This window comes from Ascidiella aspersa, chromosome 5 (assembly GCF_963924565.1).
Source record: "Ascidiella aspersa chromosome 5, kaAscAspe10.2, whole genome shotgun sequence".
In the NCBI taxonomy this organism is placed as follows: Eukaryota; Metazoa; Chordata; class Ascidiacea; order Phlebobranchia; family Ascidiidae; genus Ascidiella; species Ascidiella aspersa.
Genome location: NC_139451.1, coordinates 5,210,180 through 5,234,907, shown reverse-complemented (window position 1 = coordinate 5,234,907; position 24,728 = coordinate 5,210,180).

The following is a 24,728-nucleotide window of genomic DNA, read 5'->3' as shown; positions in this document are numbered from 1 at the left end:
TCAAATTTACACATGATAGCAAAGCGAATAAGACTTTACATCAAAACGAACATATTTCTTAGCAGGTTTTTGGCTATTAAGGTCTAAACAACAGTTTTGGATAGAATTATACGTTTTTGTTCCTTAATCGTAATATTTTTTTATGGGATGTTTTCACAACCAGTTTCTTACAGTAAAAAAAGAAACGGAAAAATCGAATATTTCACACAATTAGCAAACAAAAATATTTAAATTAGTTTTCTTTACAGGACATACTCAAAGCAACGAAAAAATAATTTATACATAAATAAAACGAAAAAAGGCTATTTAAACTTTTAAAAGTTCTGGTAATTATTTCTTAAAACAGGAACATTTTGGTACATTTCTGGTGTCGGTTAAATACAACAAATAAACGAAACAAAGCAGAAAATAAAACTTATAACACTAACTTTAGCAAAATCAACACCAGATCCACAGTTAGGCTCCAAATAAACATGAGGTTTTGCGACATTTAACCAAAAATAGTTATGGTCTCAGTTATATACAGTAAGAGACAACGAACTACACTGAACATTAAAGAACTTGTGGTTTTTCTCGGAAAGCTAAAAGTGATAGAAATCGTCTCCGTAACAAATTTGACAAAAATGACAATCGAGTAAGAGATCATTTTAACGAACTTGACAAACAGCAATCGTCTCGTTAGTAGTTTTACGACTTTTTCCCACGCTAAAGCTAATTTAAAAATCTGTTCACAGACAAAATTGAAAGAAACGAAACCAAAAAGGCTGAACAGAAGTAAATCAGTTAACGTTCAACGCCCGATTAGTAGTTACCAAAAAAAATTTAGACAAAAAAGCAGTGAAATATAACGAAATCAGCAAACAACAAATGTCTGGTTGACATTTATTCCAGGTTTTTTGTCTACGTGAAAAAGCAACGCAATTCCTGGAATTTGATTTCTTTTGATATTTGATATATCTTGATTTGGTTTGGCGGGGTCTGATTTTTTTGGAACTGATTATTTTGCATCTAATTTATCTTGATTTTTTTTGGCTGGCTTTTCCAAAGAACCGCTTGCAAGTGATCTGCTGGGAAGGTTTTCCGTTAATGGCGGAATATTAGAATAGCAACTTGGCATTGAGTGAGGTCCTGAGCGAACTCTGCGCGAACTTTCTGGTAAGTGACTAGAGCTGGTTTGATTTACAGGGTGGGGATTGGGCAGAACAAGGCCATCGGTGCCGTAAGAAACCTCCAAGGCCCTGGATCTCAAATCGCGCAAAGAATGCCTACTTTGAAGTCGATTTACACGTGAATCGTACCCTTGTGACGGACTGTGGACGTGCACCCCTGGAACCAGGCCAGATGGCGCCGAGTTGCGCGGAGGGGTCATGGTCGACTGAGGAATCGTGACCTTTGTGCTGTTTAAACGAGAACCACCGCAATAGGTGTTCACGGTTTCCGTTGAGGGACTTCCCCGGTGATTTTGGTGCCGCGCGGCCGGGTCGCCCCTCATGCGGCCCAACGGCGTCGGCTGGCGCGTTGCCAGGCTCCGGTGCCCCCCTGGCCTCAGTATAGGTTCGGTTTCGCTTCTGTTTTGGCCCTCCTCTATATTGTTGCATCTGCGTCTGCATGAATAGTAGCACCTGTGGAATGAGAAGGAAAATTAGTTTTGTAAGTTATAAGTTTAGATTAAGATGGGGTTGGCAACCTACTAATTATTGAAAACATATTGCTTCAAATTCACACATTTTAGCAACAAAATTGTCATTTACCATTTATTATAACCCGCCGAGACCTTTTAAAGGTGGCTTTGGCCCGCGACCAGGAAAAGTGTTACTGACCCCCTGGTTTAACCATCTAGCCTAGAAATATTTCTCATACGATTTGCGATAATTGCTTTGCGGGATTGAACTAGCTTTAATAGAAAAACATCTATTATTATACAGCGATAAAAATTGACACGAAATGAAGTAATAAATCCAACGGGAACACACTATAATAGTATAAAGACCAGTGAAATTACGACCGAAAAAGCATACGACCGAATACGACTTAAACTCGTCGTAAAAAAGTAATGACATAAATGACTTGAAAAAAAGTAGAGAGGGTATAAGATTCGTTTGTTGATGTTTTCAGTCGTATTGCTGGAGTCCGATACAGCAAAAGTTTGGCCTTTTTTGTCATATAAAAAACAAAATAATTTAGTATCGGATCGACGGCCGTAGATTTCCCAAAATACCGGTATAGAATATGTTATAACAACCGCGGATTTCATTGTTACGTTAAAATAGCGTACTTACTTCACGATAGACCACACAATGAGTAGGACAACCAAAAGTGCAAAAACGAATGTCTGGACGATCAAAAGCCACGGTGGAAAATGAAATATGGTCGCCTGGGCTGTACTTTCGTCTGAACCTTCTAGTGCTGAAAAAACAGTTTAATTTACAAGGCGTTCCTGTAAGAAAAATTTGGATCGTTCAGGAATGAAAATTTTTGAGTCGGCGCCGATAATTTTATGCACAAGACTAATGAGTGTGGATACGTTTCGTAATACCTCAGCATTTTTCTTACGTTTAATTTACTGCTGATAATGCTAGACCCTTGAGGCTTGCCTAGTAATTTTGTTTGTCGAGTGCTTCTGGGCAACCGTTACCGTTTTATTTGTTGCTAAGTTATAATTGAAAAAGCAATTAGGATTATTTCGGGCGCTGGTCTAGAATCCTACCACAACGCATATTATTTTGGTTAGGGTGCGGTTAGCGTGGGTCAAGTATAATTATTAGATAAGAAATATAAAAATCCGTGACCCACCAACACCCAAACGCTAACTAGCACCCTTCCCAAAATATTGTGCGACACCCACCCAGAGGCGTAGCTAGGGGGGTGCGGTGGGGTACATATGTCCCCGGGCGCCAAAATGAGGCTTTCAAAAGCCAAAATAAGGCTGATTCTTCTTTAAATACAATGTTGTATTAAAATTTGAATCGTTTTTTCGTATAAAGTAAGGTATATTATGTTATTGTAATAGAAAATGTGATTAAACATAAAGGAGGGGGCGCCAATTTTATAGTTTGCCCCCGGGCGCAAAATACCCTGGCTACGCCTTTGCACCTACCCAAATATTGTGCGATGATTTAATAATTGTGGTAGGATTGTCTGTTTAGAAATAAAAGTCCAAACGCTAAATTCAGCATATTGATTGTAAAATCGGCGCTCTTTCACTATTGTACGTGAAAAGTTATGCAAAAAAAAAATTAATAATACCGCTTACCACAACGCATATTGTTTGGGTTAGGGTGCGGGTTAGCGTTTGGGTAAGGGTGGGGCAAGTAATATTATGTTTATTATTAATAATAACTTCACCCACCCTCAACCAAACGCTAACTCGCACCCTAACCAAAACAATATACGTTGTGGTAAGCGGCATTTGAAGAAAATTTTTTGTCAGCAGTTTTGAACAAAAAATGGAAGCCATTTTTGCAAAAATAGCACTTTAAGTATTTATTTAAAAGGGGCACATTTTAACGGTATAACGTTGGTTCACATATCAAAGTATTAAATAAAATACCAACATTAGTTTTTATTAGGCAACTAAAGATTTAGTGCTTGGTGATTCACGTCTATGTTTTTGATTTCGCATGTTTATTTGGTGATTATTTGGGCGATTATATTTTGACTTGTTAAAAAAGTCAAAATTTTGACAAAATTTAAACGTAAGGTCAAAATTTGTCAAAATTTTTTCAAGTCAAAATCGAATAAAAATGCACATAAATCGTTTACAAAATTAAAAATCTATGTTCAGCTTTTTGAAATTGGTCGTTGAATTTTTTTTTTTTAATTTATCGTTCAATTTCATCAAAAAAAATAGTTTTGATTGATATTCAAAGTCGTTTTAACCGTATGACATCTTCATTAGAGCAATATACGGTATAAAAAACGTGTGAATAACGACGCCTAGGTTATTTAAATAAAGACAATGCATTTCTAACATGTCAAAATTTTGTCAAAATAAATTATTTTTAGGTCAAATTTCTTAATTTTTAGGTCAAAAAATAATCGCCCTATAATGATTATAATAACTGCTTTATATTAATTCGTTCCCTTTGTAATATACATATCTTGTTCGTGGTGACTTAACCAAATGTGGTTTACATCATACATTACCATTACTACATTAGATATTACATGCACTACTAAATGTGGCTGTGATTTTTGTGAAGTCCCTTAATAGGCTAATTTTCACAAGATAGTATAGCTAGGCGGTGGAGTTGTAAATGATGCCGTTTCAAGTATCAGATATGGGTGTATGAATGCAACTGATTTTCCAACCATAAATGCAGTAAAAGCAGTAAATGGCATGGAAGGCAAGTTTCCGTACTATACCCTTGACAAAAGAAGAATCTCCTTGTTTCGTGTGCTATATAAAATGGGCTACCTGCAACGTATCCCGGTAAATGTTGTTGATTTCTCAAGCTATAGCCACGCTCACAAGTTCACAACTTTGAATGAAGGACAGTCCATTTCTGTTCGTGGCAGTTATACGCACGATAACGAAGTAGTTCTATTAAAGCTGGACAATAGCATGTAAGTCCTGTTGTATGAACCCAATATAGGCGTACCTTATTTAAAGCCCGATACTGTCTTCTAGCTAAAATAATTTATAACACTTTTTAATTCGCAACTTTGATATACAGAGACAACAACGGCCGAAACAAGATTGTCCAAAAAGCGTCTGAAAAAACAACAGCTGAAGTGTTTTAAAGCCATCGACAGTAAATAAGTAGGGCGATTTAACTTGTCAAAAGAAATCAAAGTTAACATTTATCAAATTTCAGTTTTAAAATACAACCAACAAGATTTTAATTGTAATATATTTGCGTTTTAAAGCAATATACGATATACGTTTAACGATTTATAGGTTCAGCGAACTTATTTTGTTTACGTTTAGAATTGAATAATTGTGAATCTCAAATTTGGACAAATGTATTTAAAAGTATTTGCAACATTTCGCGTCTTGTTTGTATTTTTAAAATGCCAAAAAAATCAACTAAGCAGTTTAAACAGATTTGCATTTTAAACTCTTCTTTTCATTTTAAACTTTCTTTGCATTAAAATAAAACAAATAACTGATTTGTGTTCCTCCGGTCGTCAGTAAATCAGCAAAAGCAAGTGGCTGACGACGCCAAGACACTAATTAGCAGTAGTTCATACAACAATGCGTTGTATCAATGTGTACAGTTTCCTTTTTGCCCGATACTTAATCTAGCTGAATGAATATATAGGACTCCAGCCATAGGACCAAGATAAGAACAACACCAACGTCAGAATAAAACACAATTAGGAATAAGGCCAAAATAGGACTAATACCTGATGGTATTAGTACCGTCTAAATCGGAATAAGTCCTTAATCCTTCGGAATAAGACCTAATAGGTCAGAATCAGGCCTAAAAACACTTTAATTAACCCCAAACCCCACCCCTAAGTAGGCTACATCACTAACTCCACTACTAATTTCAACAATAACCCATTTTCTATCCCCACCCATTACCTACCAATAACCCTAAACAGGACCAAAAGTGCCGGACGGCGCCTGTACGGCGACCACACGTACTAGGGCGACCACACGTAGTCACCAAAACGGCCGATGCCGGACCGATGGCCCCCGATCGTCCCATACCCTCTACCGACAGGTTCAAGCGTTATTTGGGCCATTTGACAAAAATTAGCTCAACTTCTAATTGCCGTCAGGTAGGCCAAGTTTAATATGAGCATTGAAAGATCATAAGGTATTCTTTCGATTCTTATAAATAAAAAAAAGGAGATACGGTTTACCAATAGGTCTATACCAGTAATATATTTTTAAAGGGGTAACAGGACCAACACTTCCCAGGACAGCAAATAGTTCTAAAACATACGATAAGTCACCTTTGCAAATTACTTCGGTCAGATATTTTTGTAATAACCTAAACCAGTGATTAATTAACACCTTTTTATTTGTCGTTCTTCGTAGAAACATTAAACGGATTGCGGTTGCCTTTTTTAAAAAAATAAAAATAAAAATTACAAACCTAAGTAATTCTAAAGCTGAATTAAAAACTAACTTCAAGTCAATTTTAAAGTTACTCCCTATAATCTGTTACTAGTTTAAATATAGTTACGCTCAGATTTACAAACAATGATTCAGTCTGTACATAATTTCCAATAACATTATGCCAAATTTTCGCAGTTCTTCGGCGGTGATTTAAAAGCCCAAGCGCGACCCACCGCTTCGAGTTCGTCCGAGAGACGTTTACTTTTCGAAGCAGGACGTTGCTGAAGATCCAGTAGTGTCAAAAAGATTGGTTGTGCGAATAAAGATGTTCCTGAACCCATTTAAGCTGCCCACGCTACCTGTGCAGCGCCCCAATGGGAAATTGTTTGCAAGGAAAGACGACGTTTGCAACGCGTGGCTCTGCGCTTACCGTACACTGGAATACAAGGAAGGGTTGGATAAAATTAGAGTCAGGGTTATAGAGAAAGATGAAAGAAGAGTGAGTTACATTTTTCACGGTCCTCTGAGGTTTAACGGACAGGAACCGATTTATGAACATTCCGATTATCACTTTTGGGAAAAGGAGTTGGGAGAGCTTTTAAAATCTTTCAGTTTGTAAGCAACTGGTCCCCATGTATAAAAAAGTGTTTGGAAATTATAAAGAAGGGCGAGTTATAGAAATTTTTTGCAGTTAAAACTCTTGATCTCTGTATGTTCTTTTTAATTTATGTGTTAAAAAAAATCAACATAGAAACAATAATAAAATTTTCCAAACATTTCCATAATTGTTAATGTTTCAATCGGTATGTAAGTTACAATTGTTATAATAAGTTACTAGGCAAAGAGTTGTAGCCTGCTTTATTGAAAAAAATTAAACGACTTTAAAATTTAAACCTTTCAGTTTATTAGAGATGTTTTAGGAGTTTAGGTTAAGTGAAACAATGTTTAGCAGTTCAGATTAACTGGTAATTCGAAGCTAACATATAGTACAGTAGCCCATTAATTCTTTATCGCCTAGTGTCGGTAACGGTATGCTTCGCCAATAGATGAGTTTTATTCTTGCAACCTAGAACATTTTGGGGTTAAAGTTCAACATTGTTATCCAAGGATAGGTATTCAAGCTCTCTGGTCCGATTTGTTTAACATACGTATGCGAATGCGACTTCTCTGCATTGCGTAGGCTACTTTTAAATGTAAAGCACAAAACTGACTTCATGTTCAATCTGATATTCGTTGTAGCCTACATTATCTACTACTTGACCAAACATTGAACAACTCGTTGCTAAAAAGCAAGGGCAGCCGGCACGTTGAATATAGCTGATGTAATTTGTTACATTCGTTTTTCAATAAATGGGCACCATTTTATACATTGGAGTTAAATGATATTCAGCTTCGTTAAAAGGGTAAAACATACAAAAAAGGTTAAGAACCCCTGTACTAAACTAAACTGTAAAACATTAGAGAACAAGTTTCTAGTTGACCACAACGTTCCGCGTTGCTATTAGCTGATTTTAAACTAATCCTTTTTTATATTGTTTCTATGACTTAATGAACACTTCAACTTTATTATTGCTGGTACCAGTATTTCGTGCAAAAATATCATAATCAGCTTTTTTGAATTATTGTTTTAAAGAATATAACAACTTCAGCATGTTTTAAAACATCACAAAAAGATAATTTTTTTAAGTTTTTAAAGACTAATCCTTAACTTGACGTACAGTTCGTCTAAAAAGGTAACAAATTACCAAAATTTAAAGGTAATAGATTACCAAAAAATGTTAATTTCGGCACTAAAACTAGTTATTCAAAGAATTAATGAAATGAAACATAGAAACAACAAAAAGTAATTCGTTTGTTTTAGTTGAAATGATGCACCAGTCGTTGTGCAGTTAGATTTTCCAATGGTTGCTAAGCGACACTTTTTAGCCTGTGTAAATTAAAATAAAAGCAAAACAAAATTTAAATCAATAAATTGCTGGTGTTAGCTGTAAACAAAAAGTCTGTTAAGCATAAATAAAACAATTTTGATGTTTAGATTATTATAACTTGTCAGATAGATTAAAAATAAACACTTTCTGTATTTAAGTTTAAAGGCAACATAGAAACAATAATAAAATATTCTGAAATTTTTCAAAAATAATTCTTTAATCGTTGTGTTAGTTACAATTGGTATAATTAGTCGCTAGGCAACGAGTTGTAGCCTGCTTCATTAAAAAAAGTTAAACAACTTTTTAAACCTTTCAGTATATTAGAGATGGGTTAGGAGTTCAGGGAAAGTGAAACAATGTTATTTAGTTACGTGATGTGTTGAAATCTTCGTATTTATATAGTTTTAATTTAAAAACGAAATATTTGAAGAACTTTACAACCAAGTGCGACCTTCAAATGTTTAGAAATCTATCAATTTAAGGTTTGGAAAATATATATTAATAATTGCTGCGTTTAAATGTGGACATATTTTTCTCGTTTTAAAAATATTAGTCGAATAGTAATAGGCTAAATGAAAACTAATATCTTCGTTTGCCTTGGCTTTAGTTCGTTATTGTCATTATTTTTGTTCGTTTTCCTAAATCTAATGCCTTGAAGCGAGACGCTTTTTGTGTTGCTTCGAGTTTGTGTTTTTGAAAAGGGCAGACAATTACACAACGCAATGCACAGGAAAAGAACGAAAGGAAAAAGGCAATATGTCCGGTTCGGTGCGGTATTACTGTGTGCGTCGATAAACATAGAGTACCGCTACATAACCCCCCTCCAGAAACGGACAAATGACTCAAACAATGCGTAAAATACGGCGAATACAAAATCACGACGAAGGAAAGCGAAAATAACTGCGAGCGCGCGTGCGTAAGATGTGTTCGTTCAAGAGGCCGCCTTCTACGTGGAGGAAGAGCCACCAGCACTGGCTCTGAAAGTTCTAGATTTGCTGGCTTTAACCGGTCGATGCTCACCAGTTAGTGCCGGCCACCCATGTCGAGTGTAAACCCTTTGGCGCCTTTCTTGATAACCTTTTATGGACCATCGTAAGGAGGGGTTATCGGGGGACGATGACCGTCTCTGCGAATAAAAACGTATGCGCTGGAGGTCAACGATTCCGGGATGTTCACTTGGACAAAACCGTGACGAGACATCGGTGTTGGGGTCAGTTGACGAACTGTGGATCTTACCAATGGTAAAACATCAGCAGGTGATGGCGTTGTTTGCCTGGTTCTTACTAAATCACCTGGAACGGCGATAGGCGAACCATACACCATCTCTTCTGAAGATGCTTGGAGATCTTCCTTTGGGGCAGTCCGGATGCCAAGCAACACCCATGGTAGCTCGTCTATCCAATTAGGGTCTGTTAGTCGTGACATAAGCGGCTTGTGGATGAAATGAACACGTACGATGAAGCCGGATGCCCAATAGTTCGTTGAAAATAGTCCACAAATTCCGATATGAACTGCAAACCTCGGTCTGACGAGAGATGTCGGTGGGAACTCCAAATCATGCAACCCAGTGGAGGTGAAAGCTCGTGCACACGTGATGGTGGTCGCATACGGCATTGGAATGGCTTCCGGCCATCTAGTGAAACGATCGACCATCGTCAATAGATACAATCTCGATATTGACATGAAAAAACCAAGTTTTGCAAAGCGGGTAATTCACCCAAGGCGTGCGGACGTGTTGGCGAACCTTTGCCTTTTGACAGTCCACGCATTGTTTAGCCCATAAACCAACTTGACGATGCAGGACGTGCCATGCAAACTTTAAGGCAATTAGTTTGCGCGTAGCCCGAACCTAAGGATGCGAAAGTCCGTGAACTATGTCGAAAACCTTTCGTTGACACGACTTTGGAACAATAGGGCGCGGATATTCGGTGGATACTTCGCACAGGATCGTTGTTCCCGACTGGTTTAGTTGGATGTCTTTCAGTTTTAGACCAGAAATTGCGGTGCGGTAAGCCTGGACCTCCTGTTCAAGCTGTGCACGCGCGATTGCGGTGTAGTCCATGTCGAGTAGTAACATACTGATGGAACCGCGGAAGAGCGCGTCTGCGAGGTGGTTTTGCTTGCCTTCGATGTGACGAACATCTGTTGTAAAATCAGAGATTGCGGTTAAATGGCGCTGCTGTCGTGCAGACCTTCGCAGTCGCTTGCTGAAAAATTCGACCAACGTCGGCCAAAACAAACTTCCATTTAAATGTGCCTGAAGGAAAAGCCATTGATATGGAACGAGAACCGTATGTTGGAATGTTGGTGCCATTAGCAGCGACGAGTGTTTTGTCGGTAGGATTCGCGCGACGCTCAGGTCCTGTGGGAGGCAAAACGCATCTCAGCGCCCGTATCCACTAAAAAATTACGACCTGCTAAGCGATCCCAAAATAAGAAAAGGCTGCTAGTAGCTTGACCGGCCATTGTAGCAGCTAAACAAGTCGGCTTGCCAGTTTCCATGGGAGAATGAACAAGGGGGGATGCATCGGCGGGCTGTGTCTTTAAACCGTCGATGATAAAAACAAATTGTACTTGGTTCGCGTACTTCAGTCTTGATCGAGGCGTTTTGTATAGAAAATTGAAAGTTGCAAGGTGTTCTCTCGGGCTGCTAGAAATATGGCATCGGCTTGCTGCGCTAAATGGCGGTTTGTTTCAAAATATTTTCCTGCTAAGCCCGTACGTACCTCCGCAGGCATGTGCCTCAAAAATAATTCCCGAAAAAAAAAATACGTTGTGTGGTCACCAAGCAATGACAGCATCTCGTCCACTAATGCCGATGGAATTCTATCGCCTAAAGGAGCCATGTCAAGGCACTGGCTCTTTGCGAACACGTTAGACTAAAAGTCTGAAGCAGCCGATGTTTAATTGATTGGTACTTGTTCACGTTCGGTGGCCGATCAAGAAGGTCCAACAAACGAGTTGCAGTGTGCTGGTCCAACGCCCAAACAACATAGTAGTACTTGGTTTGATCGTTTTTAACGCCTTTAATTGCAAACTGTGCCCCAGCTTGTCGAAACCAAACTCGTGCTTGAGCAGTCCAAAACGTGGGTAGTTTTAATGCCACTGCGTTTTGCGTCTCTTCACTTGCCATGCTTGCTTCAGAAATGTCGTTCCTAAAATTTCAGAGTCACCATTGAAGCAAGACGCTTTCTGTGTTGCTTCGAGTTCGTGTTTTTGAAAAGGGCAGACAATTACACAACGAAATGCACAGGAAGAGAACGAAAGGAAAAAAGCAATATGTCCGGTTCGGTGCAGTATTACTGTGTGCGTCGGTAAACATAGAGTGCCGCTCCAGCCTATGGTTTTTACACCAAGTCTATGAAAATAGAGTTTTGAAGTTTAAAGAACTTATCACACTATTAATATTAAAAGCATAGACAGAAACGTAACCCCAAACAATACGCATAAACGGTCGGTTATATTTTTTCATTATGATTTGCTGAGCAACTTTTTGTAGCCTGCACGAGAAATATATTGAAACAAAACACGTTTAAATGAGAACAAATCAGTGGTAAAGTAAGCTGAAATTGTTACCGGGACAGCGCTTTGGTAAAATATTTTTGCGTCTGCCTACGGGTAGAAAATGTTGTTTCAAGTTAAATTCGAATCTCTTTTATGTACCTAACGCGTTACTTATCGTTTTGAATTAAAAAGATTTTCAGTTTAACCAAAATATTTGCGATACCTTGGAAAATATCCGAAGGTATTTTTAGGTTTAATTGTTTTATAACACGTCCGACTTAACTTTATCCATGAAAACTTTCATGCTCCATCAAAATACAAAAATCATGGATCCATCCCGTTTTAATGGCGAACATAGAAGAAACAAACAGATACTGAGAGAAAATTTGAGGTCCGCTGAAAGCTTTCATAATAGCATAGGCATAGGACAGGGTAACAAACGTCGAGAACCACTGCTCTAGCCGTTTAGATCTTATTCCGATGTGCTTTGGTAAGGATACCATATTTTGGGTCTTAAAATCGTGACGTTTTTAAACACTTATTATAGAGAATATTTGTCGTCTTTTAAGTATGACGTCACAAAAAACGTCATAGCCTGACGTCATTAAATTGCTAATATATACATGGCCTTTTGTTGACAGTAATATAAATAATGCGAATAAATTTTAAAATCTTAATTTCTAGAAAAACGTTTCTATTTAAACGATTTTTATTTCTAGTTGTGGTTAATTTAATAGTATTTTTTTTCAATATTACCTTGTTTATTATTATTTTTAACATTTAGTTTAAAGTGCTTTTTTAAGGTTGACAATAAGAACTAAAATATTTTAAATATTTTTCGAGACAAGGTTTGAATGACAATGCAGTGATGTTATTGTTATAATTGAATTTTATCCAGATGGGGCAAATCAAACTGGATTTGTTTTACGAAGCATTCCAAGTCCATTTAATAACAAATTCTGCTTACGTTTTACAAAAAATGCCCCCTTTTAGGGCGCGGAAAATATGGTAGTCCTACGTTTAAAATCAACATAGAAACAATAATAAAATATTCCAAACATTTCCATCAATAATGTTTCAATCGGTATGTAAGTTACAATTGTTATAATAAGTTACTAGGCAAAGAGTTGTAGCCTGCTTTATTAAAAAAAGTTAAACGACTTTAAAATTTAAACCTTTCAGTTTATTAGAGATGTTTTAGGAGTTTAGGTTAAGTGAAACAATGTTTAGCAGTTCAGATTAACTGGTAATTCGAAGCTAACCTATAGTACAGTAGCCCATTAATTCTTTATCGCCTAGTGTCGGTAACGGTATGCTTCGCCAATAGATGAGTTTCACTCTTGCAACCTAGAACATTTTGGGGTTAAAGTTCAACATTGTTATCCAAGGATAGGTATTCAAGCTCTGAATATTCTGGTCCGTTTTGTTTAACATACGTATGCGAATGCGACTTCTCTGCATTGCGTAGGCTACTTTTAAATGTAAAGCACAAAACTGACTTCATGTTGAATCTGATATTCGTTGTAGCCTACATTATCTACTACTTTACCAAACATTGAACTACTCGTTGCTAAAAAGCAAGGGCAGCCGGCACGTTGAATATAGCTGATGTAATTTGTTACATTCGTTTTTCAATAAATGGGCACCATTTCATACATTGGGGTTAAATGATATTCAGCTTCGTTAAAAGGGTAAAACATACAAAAAAGGTTAAGAACCCCTGTACTAAACTAAACTGTAAAACATAACGTTCCGCGTTGCTATTAGCTGGTTTTAAACTAATCCTTTTTTATATTGTTTCTATGACTTAATGAACATTTCAACTTTATTATTGCTGGTACCAGTATTTCATGCAAAAATATCATAATCAGCTTTTTTGAATTATTGTTTTATAGAATATAACAACTTTAGCATGTTTTAAAACATCACAAAAATATAATTTTTTTAAGTTTTTAAAGACTAATCCTTAACTTGACGTACAGTTCGTCTAAAAAGGTAACAGATTACCAAAATTTAAAGGTAATAGATTACCAAAAAATGTTAATTTCGGCACTAAAACTAGTTATTTAAAGAATTAATGAAATAAAACATAGAAACAACAAAAAGTAATTCGTTTGTTTTAGTTGAAATGATGCACCAGTCGTTGTGCAGTTAGATTTTCTAATGGTTGCTAAGCGACACTTTTTAGCCTGTGTAAATTAAAATAAAAGCAAAACAAAATTTAAATCAATAAATTGCTGGTGTTAGCTGTAAACAAAAAGTCTGCTAAGCATAAATAAAACAATTTTGATGTTTAGATTATTATAACTTGTCAGATAGATTAAAAATAAACACTTTCTGTATTTAAGTTTAGAGTCAACAAAGAAACAATAATAAAATATTCTGAAATTTTTCAAAAATAATACTTTAATCGTTGTGTTAGTTACAATTGGTATGATAAGTTGCTAGGCAACGAGTTGTAGCCTGCTTCATTAAAAAAAGGTAAACAACTTTTTAAACCTTTCAGTATATTAGAGATGGGTTAGGAGTTCAGGGAAAGTGAAACAATGTTATTTAGTTACGTGATGTGTTGAAATCTTCGTATTTATATAGTTTTAATTTAAAAACGAAATATTTAAAGAACTTTACAACCAAGTGGGATCTTCGAATGTTTAGAAATCTATGAATTTAAGGTTTGGAAAATATATATTAATAATTGCCGCGTTTAAATGTGGACATATTTTTCTCTTTTATTCTCAAAAATATTAGTCAATAGTAATAGGGTAAATGAAAACTAATATATTCGTTTGCCTTGGCTTTAGTTCGTTATTGTCATTGTTTTTTATTCGTTTTCCTAAATCTAATGCCTTGAAGCGAGACGCTTTTTGTGTTACTTCGAGTTCGTGTTTTTTGAAAAGGGCAGACAATTACACAACGCACTGCACATGAAAAGAACGAAAGGAAAAAGGCAATATGTCCGGTTCGGTGCAGTATTACTGTGTGCGTCGGTAAACATAGAGAGCCGCTACATAACCCCCCTCCAGAAACGGACAAATGACTCAATAACAATGTGTAAAATGCGGCGAATACAAAATCACGACGAAGGAAAGCGAAAATAACTGCGAGCGCGCGTGCGTAAGATGTGTTCGTTCAAGAGGCCGCCTTCTACGTGGAAGCCACCAGCACTGGCTCTGAAAGTTCTAGATGTACTGGCTTTAACCGGTCGATGCTCACCAGTTAGTGCCGACCAACCATGTCGAGTGTAAACCCTTTGGCGCCTTTCTTGATAACCTTTTATGGACCATCGTAAGGAGGGGTGATCGGGGGACGATGACCGTCCCTGCGAATAAAAACGTAGGCTCTGGAGGTCAACGATTCCGGGATGTTCACTCGGACAAAACCGTGACGAGACATCGGTGTTGGGGTCAGTTGACGAACTGTGGATCTTACCAATGGTAAAACATCAGCAGGCGATCGCGTTGTTTGCCTGGTTCTTACTAAATCACCTGGAACGGCGATAGGCGAACCATACACCAGCTCTGCTGAAGATGCTTGGAGATCTTCCTTTGGGTTAGTCCGGATGCCAAGCAACACCCATGGGAGCTCGTCTATCCAATTATGGGCTGTTAGTCGTAACATAAGAGGCTTGTGGATGAAATGAACACGTACGATAAAGCCGGATGCCCAATGGTTCGTTGAAAATAGTCCACAATTCCGATATGAACTGCGAACCTCGGTCTGACGAGATGTCGGTGGAAACTCCAAATCGAGCAACCCAGTGGAGGCGAAAGCTCGTGCACACGTGATGGTGGTCGCATCCGGCCTTGGAATGGCTTCCGGCCGTCTAGTGAAACGATCGACCATCGTTAATAGATACTTGTTTGTATACTTGTTTAGGCAACACGCATCTCAACGCCCGTATCCACTAAAAAATTACGACCAGCTAAGCGATCCAAAAATAAGAAGAGGCTGCTAGTCGCTTGGCCGGCCATTATAGCAGCTAAACAAGTCGGCTTGCCAGTTTCCATGGGAGAATGAACAAGGGGGGATGCATCGGCGGGCTGTGTCTTTAAACCGTCGATGATAAAAACAAATTGTACTTGGTTCGCGTACTTCAGTCTTGATCGAGGCGTTTTGTATAGGAAATTGAAAGTGGCAAGGTGTTCTCTCGGGCTGCTAGAAATATGGCATCGGCTTGCTGCGCTAAATGGCGGTTAGTTTCAAAATCTTTTCCTGCTAAGCCCGTACGTACCTCCGCAGGCATGTGCCTCAAAAATAATTCCCGAAAAAAAAAAATACGGTGTGTGGTCACCAAGCAATGACAGCATCTCGTCCACTAATGCCGATGGAATTCTATCGCCTAAAGGAGCCATGTCAAGCAAGGCACTGGCTCTTTGCGAACACGTTAGACTAAAAGTCTAAAGCAGCCCATGTTTAATTGATTGGTACTTGTTCACGTCCGGTGGCCGATCAAGAAGGTCCAACAAACGAGTTGCAGTGTGCTGGTCCAAGGCCGAAACAACATAGTAGTACTTGGTTTGATCGTCTTTAAATTCAATTGCAAACTGTGCCTCAGCTTGTCGAATCAAAACTCGTGCTTGAGCAGTCCAAAACGTGGGTAGTCTTATTGTCACTGCGTTTTGCGACTCTTCATTTGCCATGCTTGTTTCAGAAATGTCGTTTATGAAATCTCGGGGTCACCATTGAAGCGAGACGCTTTCTGTGTTGCTTCGAGTTCGTGTTTTTGAAAAGGGCAGACAATTACACAACGCATTGTAAGGAAGAGAACGAAAGAAAAAAGGCAATATGTCCGGTTCGGTGCAGTATTACTGTGTGCGTCGCTAAACATGAGAGTGCCGCTACAGCCTACGGTTTTAACACCAAGTCTATGAAAATAGAGTTTTGAAGTGTAAAGAACTTATCACACTATTAATTATTGAAAGCATAGACAGAAACGTAACCCCAAACAATACGCAAAAACGGTCGGTTATAATTTTTCATTGTGATTTGCTGAGCAACTTTTTGTAGCCTGCACGAGAAATATATTGAAACAAAACACGTTTAAATGAGAACAAATCAGTGGTAAAGTTTTTTGTATCTTGAAGGGTATTTCATTTGTATTATGTTGTCACCATTTTATGTTTTTTTTAGGTTCGTTTGTTGTCTGCATGCCTTATTTAAGAGTCCTTTGTTATTAGAATCAGAAATTTTGAAGGTATAGAGGTTTTCCATTTTGAATGATGACATTCGTGCCGTCAGTAATTCTTCAGCTTGTAAAAACATATTAGTTTTGATTATCAGTTAAGTAATAAAAACTAAAAATTATGATTGCATTCGAAAAACGGAAAAACATTATTTTGTTTGTTTATTCACTAAAAGAAATGAACGGCAAGAATGGAGGTAAAAGAAAAAAAAAATGACAGTAAAAAGAAAATGAATTAACGAAATAAGAACAAAAATAGGAACATAATTTTCGGGCGGCAATGGATTATGATCACACATGAGGAACATTAAAAAACTAAAAAAATTGAAACGTTATTTTTTATCGGTAATGACCAAAAGTGAAAACAAAATCGAACGTACATGATAGGAAAACAAATATGAATTTTTTCTTGGGGTTTTAGGCGTTTAAGTCAGAAAACTACAGTTTTGGGTTTATATCACTTAAAAGTCCAATATTTTTACAGAATGTTTTCGCTACTCTCGTTACTTACAGCAAGGAAAAACGAATCAAGTCAAAAACAAAAAGCGAGGATTTACCACAATTAGCTAGTGCAAATGTTCCATGGTCAGATTTTGTTTTCCTATATAAGATCTAACAAAGCAGCGAAAAAATGGGAAAATACAGCAACCAATAAATACAAAAGGCAGAAAACAAAACAAATAACACTAAGTTTAGCAAAACAACACCAGGTTACAGTAAAAACTAAACGAATTACACTGAACATGAAAGAACCTAATGGAAAATAACACTTCACATTTGGCAAATTTTCAGATTGGCTAGCAGCTTTTACGACAGTACTTTGGACAATGCAAAACTATATACAACAAACGAAACGAATAGGACAAAAATCGAACTGATTTATCCAACAAAAAATGGTGGTGGAGTTGTGGTTATTTTCGGGTAAGAAAAGTAACCAACGAAAATTCAACGAACGGCAGCTCAAAGAAAATTTAGGCCTAAAAGTAAAAAAAAAGAATTTTAATGAATTTCGCAAACAACATGTTTCGGTTAACATTTATTCCAGATTTTTTTCTTACCAACGTGAAATAACGCTGTTGTAGCACTACTTTTTATAGTAAACAAATTCACAAACACCGAAATCAAACGAATCCAACACAACTGTCCGGTTAGGAGTTACCCGGAATTTTCTTACGGCAGTTACACAACAAATTGTACAAAATAATCAATAAAAAAACACCTAGTTTTGGCAAAAACGGCAAAAAATCAAGTATTCTCATTCTCTTTCGTAGCCGCCCAAGTAGAAGCCCGGCCTATGGTATGGAACCCGTAAACCACTAAGATTGTAAAAGTTGCCTAACGGACTAGAAGGAATGTGAAGCAACGGGACAGGGCTTTTCGCGATTGGGGGGCTTTTTTGGGCAAAAATGGGGTCATCGGTCATGGTGACCGGAATGGCCGAGATCAGGCCTTCGGAAACGGCCCGCGACACGTTTTGGGCGTCTTTTAGGGGTATGGGGTCCAAGAAAACATTCTTGAACCGACTGGGATTCGCCAGAGGTTTGAATGCTTGTCGGAATGTTTGGAAGCTCTTTTTCAGTCAACGCAATTTCTGGAATTTGATTTCTTTTGATATTTGATGTATCCTGATTTGGTTTGACTGTGTCTGATTTTTTTGCATCTAATGTATCTTGATTTGGTTTGGCGGTGTCTGATTTTTGTGAAACTGATTTTTTTGCATCTGATTTATCTTGATTTGCTTGGGCTGGCTTTTGCAAAGAACCGCTGGCAAATGGTCTGCTGGGAAGGTTTTCTGGTAACGGCGGAATATTAGAGTAGCAACTTGGCATTGAGTGAGGTTCTGAGCGAACTCTGCGCGAACTTTCTGGAAAGTGACTAGAGCTGGATTGCTTTATAGGGTGGGAATTGGTCAGAACAAGGCCATCGGTGCCGTGAGAAACCTCCAAGACCTTAGATCTCAAATCGCGAAAAGCTTGGCTCCTTTGAAGTCCTTTCGCTCGTGAATCGTACACTTGTGACGCACTGTGGATGGGCATCCCTGGAACTGAACCAGGCGGCGCCAAGATGCCTGGAATAGCCATGGGCTGCTGAGAATCCGGGCCGGTGGAACAATGTGGGCCAGATGGCGCCAGGATGTCCGGAACGGTCATGGTTCGCTGAGGAATCGTGACGAGTGTGCTGTTTGAACGAGAACCGCCGCGATTGGTGTTTACGGTTTCCATTGAGGGAGTTTCCCGGTGTTGTTGGTACCGCGCGGCCGGGTCGCCCCTCCTGTGGCCCAACGGCGTCGGCTGGCGCGTTGCCAGGCTCTGGTGCCCCCCTGGCCTCAGAAGGGGTTCGGTTTCGCTTCTGTTTTGGCCCTCCTCTATATTGTTGCATCTGCGTCTGCATGAATAGTAGCATCTGTGGAATGAGAAGGAAAGTTAGTTTTGTAAGTTATGAGTTCAGATTAAGATTTCAAAATCAGAGTTTGACACCTTTAAGCCAGGTTTTGGTGCTTAGAATGCTCCGAAAAAAAAACGCTCCGAAAAAAAAACCTTCAGTTATTTAGTAAGAAAATTGTAAAGTTGTAACCAACAGGGGTAATACTAATTTACGGGATAATGAATGGTCGGAATGGTCGGAGCGCTCACTAATTTATGTGTTACCCCGTTAAAACAACTATTAAACCAACGCACAATATTTGAGTTAGGATGGGGGTTAGCGTTTGGGTAAAGGTGGATCAAGTCAAGTGTTATTATATTTAATAATAATACTGTGAGCGTTTTGACCATTCCGACCATTCATTATTCCGTAAATTAGTGTTACCCACCAACATTAATTTTATGGTTCGTTTAAAGTCGATGTCTACTACTTTGGAAAACCAGGCAGTAGTAACGTATTAAGCAGTACTTTCTACCCCCGCTCCTTACGTTGTAGGTACCGTAGTACTTTCTACCCTCGCTCCAGACTTATTAGGCCATAGTTTATACCCCCGTTCCTTACGTTTTAGGTAGTACTTTCTACCCCCGCTCCTGACGTATTAGGCATTGCTTTTTACCCTTGCTCCTTCGTTTTAGGCAGTACTTTCTGCTCCCGACATTGCCTTCAGATTGGTTGCCCCTGTTTGGGCCCGTGTTTGGGGTAGGGGCGGGTTATGGGTGAAACGCTGCACCACTTCTTTTTAATTGTAATGAGACCCATCTATAGTGTAAAAAATCCTAGGTCCGCCCCCAATTAATAGTTATTGCAATATATTGCTTCAAATCCACACATTTTAGCAACAAAATTGTCATTTACCATTTATTATGACCCGCCGAGACCTTTTAAAGGTGGCTTTGGCCCGCGACCAGGAAAAGGGTTACTGACTCCTGGTATAACCTAAGATCTAGTCTACAAATATTTCTCATACGATTTGCAATAATTGCTTATGCGGGATTGAACTAGCTTCAATAGAAAAATCATCTCTTATTATACAGCCATCAAAATTGACACGACATAAATGACTTGAAAAAAGTAGAGAGAGGTTCGTTCGTTAATGTTTTTATTGCTGGAGTCCAATATAGCAAAAGATTTGCCCTTTTTGTCATATAAAAAAACAAAATAATTTAGTATCGGATGGACGGCCGTAGATTTCCCAAACTACCAGTATCGAATATGTTATAACAACCGCGGATTTTATTGTTACTTTAAAATAGCATACTTACGTCACGACAGTCCACACAATGAGTAGGAAAACCAAAAGTGAAAAGACAAATATCTGGACGATCAAAAGCCACGGTGGAGAATGAAATCTGGTCGCCTTGCCTGTACTTTCGTCTGAACCGTCTAGTGCTGACAAAAAAAACAGTTCACTTTCCAATCAAGGTTGTTCAATGTAAGCTACACGCACATACACGTGTAGCCTACAAAATTTTAATCTTATATATAGTTTTTCGATCGGCGATATCGGTTTACGTATTATAGTACACCGTCCATCAGCCTTTAATAACTGCTCAAGCATAGGCTATGTTAAAAGTATTAATAGTAGCACAGCTGCACAGGAATATTGACCTTTGCATTCTAATGAGAATAAAATTCCGTTTAAACTCTAAGAAGTCTTATTAATGCACAGGCTTGAAAAAAATCAACAAACCTCTGGCAAGTTTCTGTAACGAATAAAGCCAGGCTCGTAAATCTACGCGGTATGTAGCAGCTATAACTAATTTATTAGCTTAGCCTGGTGCAGGGGTTCCTAAAAGTTTCTAAAAAATTGCCTGGTGGACCCTTTGCAATTATTTTGTTATTTCGCGGCCCTATAAAAATTCAAGGGTCAGTTGACCCATGTTTCTTGTAGTACACAGTGGAGTCACAATTCTTTCTAAATTAAAAAAAACTTTCTAACGGACTCCAGCCATAAGATCGAGATATGAACAACACCAACGTCAGAATAAAACACAATTCGGAATTAGGCCAAAATAGGCAAAATAAGACTAATACCTAAGACCTAATTCTGTCGGAATAAGGCCTAAATTCATCGAAATAAGGCCTAAATGGCCAAAATAACGCCCGAACCTGTGGGTAGAGGGTAAGCGACCATCGAAGGCCAGCAGTCTGGCATCAGCCGTTTTGGTGACTACGTTTGGACGCCCTATAGTCCAGTCAAATTTTTTTCAGCGCGACCAGAATCTGAGTTTTATGAGCATCTCACGACCCTAACTGATAGATTACAAACAAATGATTTATTTTATTGTGATTCGTGAAAGTACATTTTTTTCCTTTATAATATCGGCGTGGCTTGTTTGGTGATTTAAAGCTTACACCAGTCACAGAAGCTACTGTAGTTGGCTATGGCTACACTGTAACTGGCTGCTATCAAAACGTTCATAAAACCACTTATGATGCAATAATCCAGGTTACATATTTGAAGCAACGTGAAAAGCTTATGCTGCAATAATGCAGTTATGATTGAATTAAAAATATTTGTTAAATGAAATGAAAAAAGTTCGTTTGAGTGGGATTGAATCACCATAGAGCGACCCATTTTTTGACCCTACGCGACCCAAGGGTCGCGACCCATACTTTGAGAACCACTGCGCTAGTCTGACCGGCGCCGTCAGGGCGCCTCTGTTTTGGCACCGGATTTTTGGGCCTGTTTAGGGTTATTGATGGGATTAGAAAATTGGTTAGTGTTGAAATTATAAGGCGAGTTAATTGTGTACTTGGGTGGGGTTTGGGGTTAGTTAAAGTGTTGTTTAGGCCTGATTTGAGCTTTTAGGTCTTATTCCGACGGATTTATGACTTATTCCGATTTAGACGGTACGAATACCGTTAGATATTAGTCCTATTTTGGCCTTTTTCCGAATTGTGTTTCATTCTGTGGTTGGTGTTGTTCTTATCTCGGTCTTATGGTTGGAGTCCTCTGAAACTGCTTTACGGACCACAGAGCGCACATGCAATTCATAAATTAGATTAGAATTAGTAGAATTTTGCTGTAATTCATTGAATTTGAAAACCAGAATTATCTAGTTGTTCAAGTCTGACCATTTCCCGAAGCAATGTTTGCCTCTTTTATTTGCAGACTTGGACAACTAGATGTAGCCTATTTTAGCTTTTTAAAAATAGATTAGAATTAAAATTAGAGCATTTAAGTTTTTCTAAATTAGATCATTTTGAGTTTTCTCAAATTAGATTAGAATTAGAATTACCGGATTCCTTATGCCTTTTTATGCTTTTTAGACTGTAAAAATTACATACAAGTCATTCCAACCAAAAAATTATAATTGAAATTCTGTGTTTGAACTTAGACACTGAAAATGCCGTTGGACAATTAGAGCACTCAACAATTCATAAATTAGATTAGAATCAGCCGCATTTTGCTCTAATTCAATGAGTTAGAAAGCTAGAATTATCTAATTGTCCAAGTCTGTTTAGTTGTATAGTTGTGCACCAAGATTGACAATTTTTAAGCATCATAATTCACCTGCATGACTTAACACTTGTTTCAGCTAATAAACTAAAAACGCTGTTGAGACAAAATTAAGTTGCATATTTTAAAAACAACGAAATTAAACGAGAAACTAGAACACACAAGCAATTCACAAACTAGGTTAAGTTACAATTAGCATTAAACGCTCAATTCGTTAAAGTTTAAGCAACTAGAACTATTTAGTCGTCCAAATCTGCTTTGAATTAATAATGTAAAAATCCACAGTTTAGCAAATAGGTGGTTTAATCTTAACGTTTACTGTTACTAAATAAAGTAAATAACTGGATTACCTTTGTCAGCATTTGATTTGCAAGCGATTGCCATCAACAGCAAAACCACAGTTTGTTTAAATCCCATTCTTCTCTGTTAAACTTACAAATATTGGTTTCCTCTTTCAAAACCACGTTTTTAGTTTTCACAACGAACATAAAATTATATTGGTTGTTATTGCTAAGCGTCATTTCAGCCTATTGTTCGTAACAATCACCGTTTGTCAGTAGTTTTGCGACAAAATTACATAAAGATAGCACTTTATGGATTTTAATGCGAAGTATTTGCCCGAAGTAAATTGCACTCGCATTGGCTAGCGGGAGAAGGCAAAATTCTAACTAACGTGGAGTATCGGACAGCGGTAAAAACATAACTTAAAACAAGTAAATTAATTTATTAAAAGGGTGGCGTATTTAAGGCAGTTTTATTTACAAGTTTGTTTCGCGTGGTATATTGGTTCGCCTAATGAGAATTATCTATTCACCTCTTTATTTTCGAATTTATACGTTTATTTTGTAATTGTATTAACTACTTTGCAATCCTGTTTTATTCCTAAAGTAGCCATTCCATTTTATTACTTTTTTGAAAACTAGGGATGTTCAAAGTAGAATCCTAAGATATTCTAGAATATTAGGTTTCGAATCTGGAATAACGAATCCAGAATAGCGAATCCTAGTATATTTATATTAAATTATTTAACCTCGATTTTGTTTGGGAAACGGATTAATGTTAGTCTACCCTACAGGGCCCACACAATCACAGCAATAAATCGCCCAAACAATTTACTAACATGTGTGCATTATAATAAAAAAAAATCTCCCATATGTTTAACATTCTTAACAACTGTCATTTGAAGCAGTTGTGTAAACTGTAATATGTCAACTGTCCAAGTTGTTGCCAAAACTTAAATAGGCTATATGCGAATAGTGAGTACAATGCAACATTGCACACGGATATCTTTAGCAATTCGGTCCTGTTTTTTAACGCATTATTGGGTCTTAGTGCTTCGTTTTTGACTAACATAATCTGTTATGCAGTCAAATAAAGTACTACAAAGATCCAAAGTTACTATTGACATAACGAATACTTGACAATTACGCTGTGCATAACCTCGCTGAATATTGGCTTAAGGTTGACCTTAAGTATACCTATAGCTAGGCTTGCCATACGTCCAGGTTCAGCCGGGACAGTCCCGGTTTTAAGGCCTTGTCCCGGTGTCCCGCCCGGTTAACAAATTTGTCCCGGATTTTTCCTTTGAGATTTACAAAAAAAAAATAAAAAATGTAAAAACTCTTGAGTTAGCGATTTAACAATTCTTGCTTAAAACTAAGTAATACTTTTTACTATTCATTTTTGGTTGGTAAGGCTGTCAAGCAAATTTTTTTTAATATAAATTAATTATTTTCCAGCGGGTTTTAAGAAATATTTTTCTGGAGGTGAGGTTGCTGGGGCTAGTTCCTTTCTTGTTTGTGATGAGTAAAAAAATGTAAGTGGATATTATCCGGCGAGTGCTGGGAGATATCTTTTTGGGGAAGGTAAGCTATCGCCGTCCCAAACCGGTCACCGTTAAGCAATTTTAATTTCCAAGGATTTTTTTCACGTATGACGCAGTTTGGTGCCGGTATTATTTGCTTGAATATTACGCAAGTCTAAACAATTGCTGTTACAACTTAAAGTTTAACGTTTGTTAGTAATTCTGGACCGATAAATGTCGCGGGTTTTCAGTATTACAAATCAAATTGAAGTCATAACATACTGATTGCCTTAATACAAATAAGTTTTAATGTTTCAAACTTAAGACTTAAACTTTTTGATGTCTGTTACCGCGCAAAATTTGAGTTCGCAAAACATCGCAGTTAACGCGGCGGTTTTAATCGTAACCAA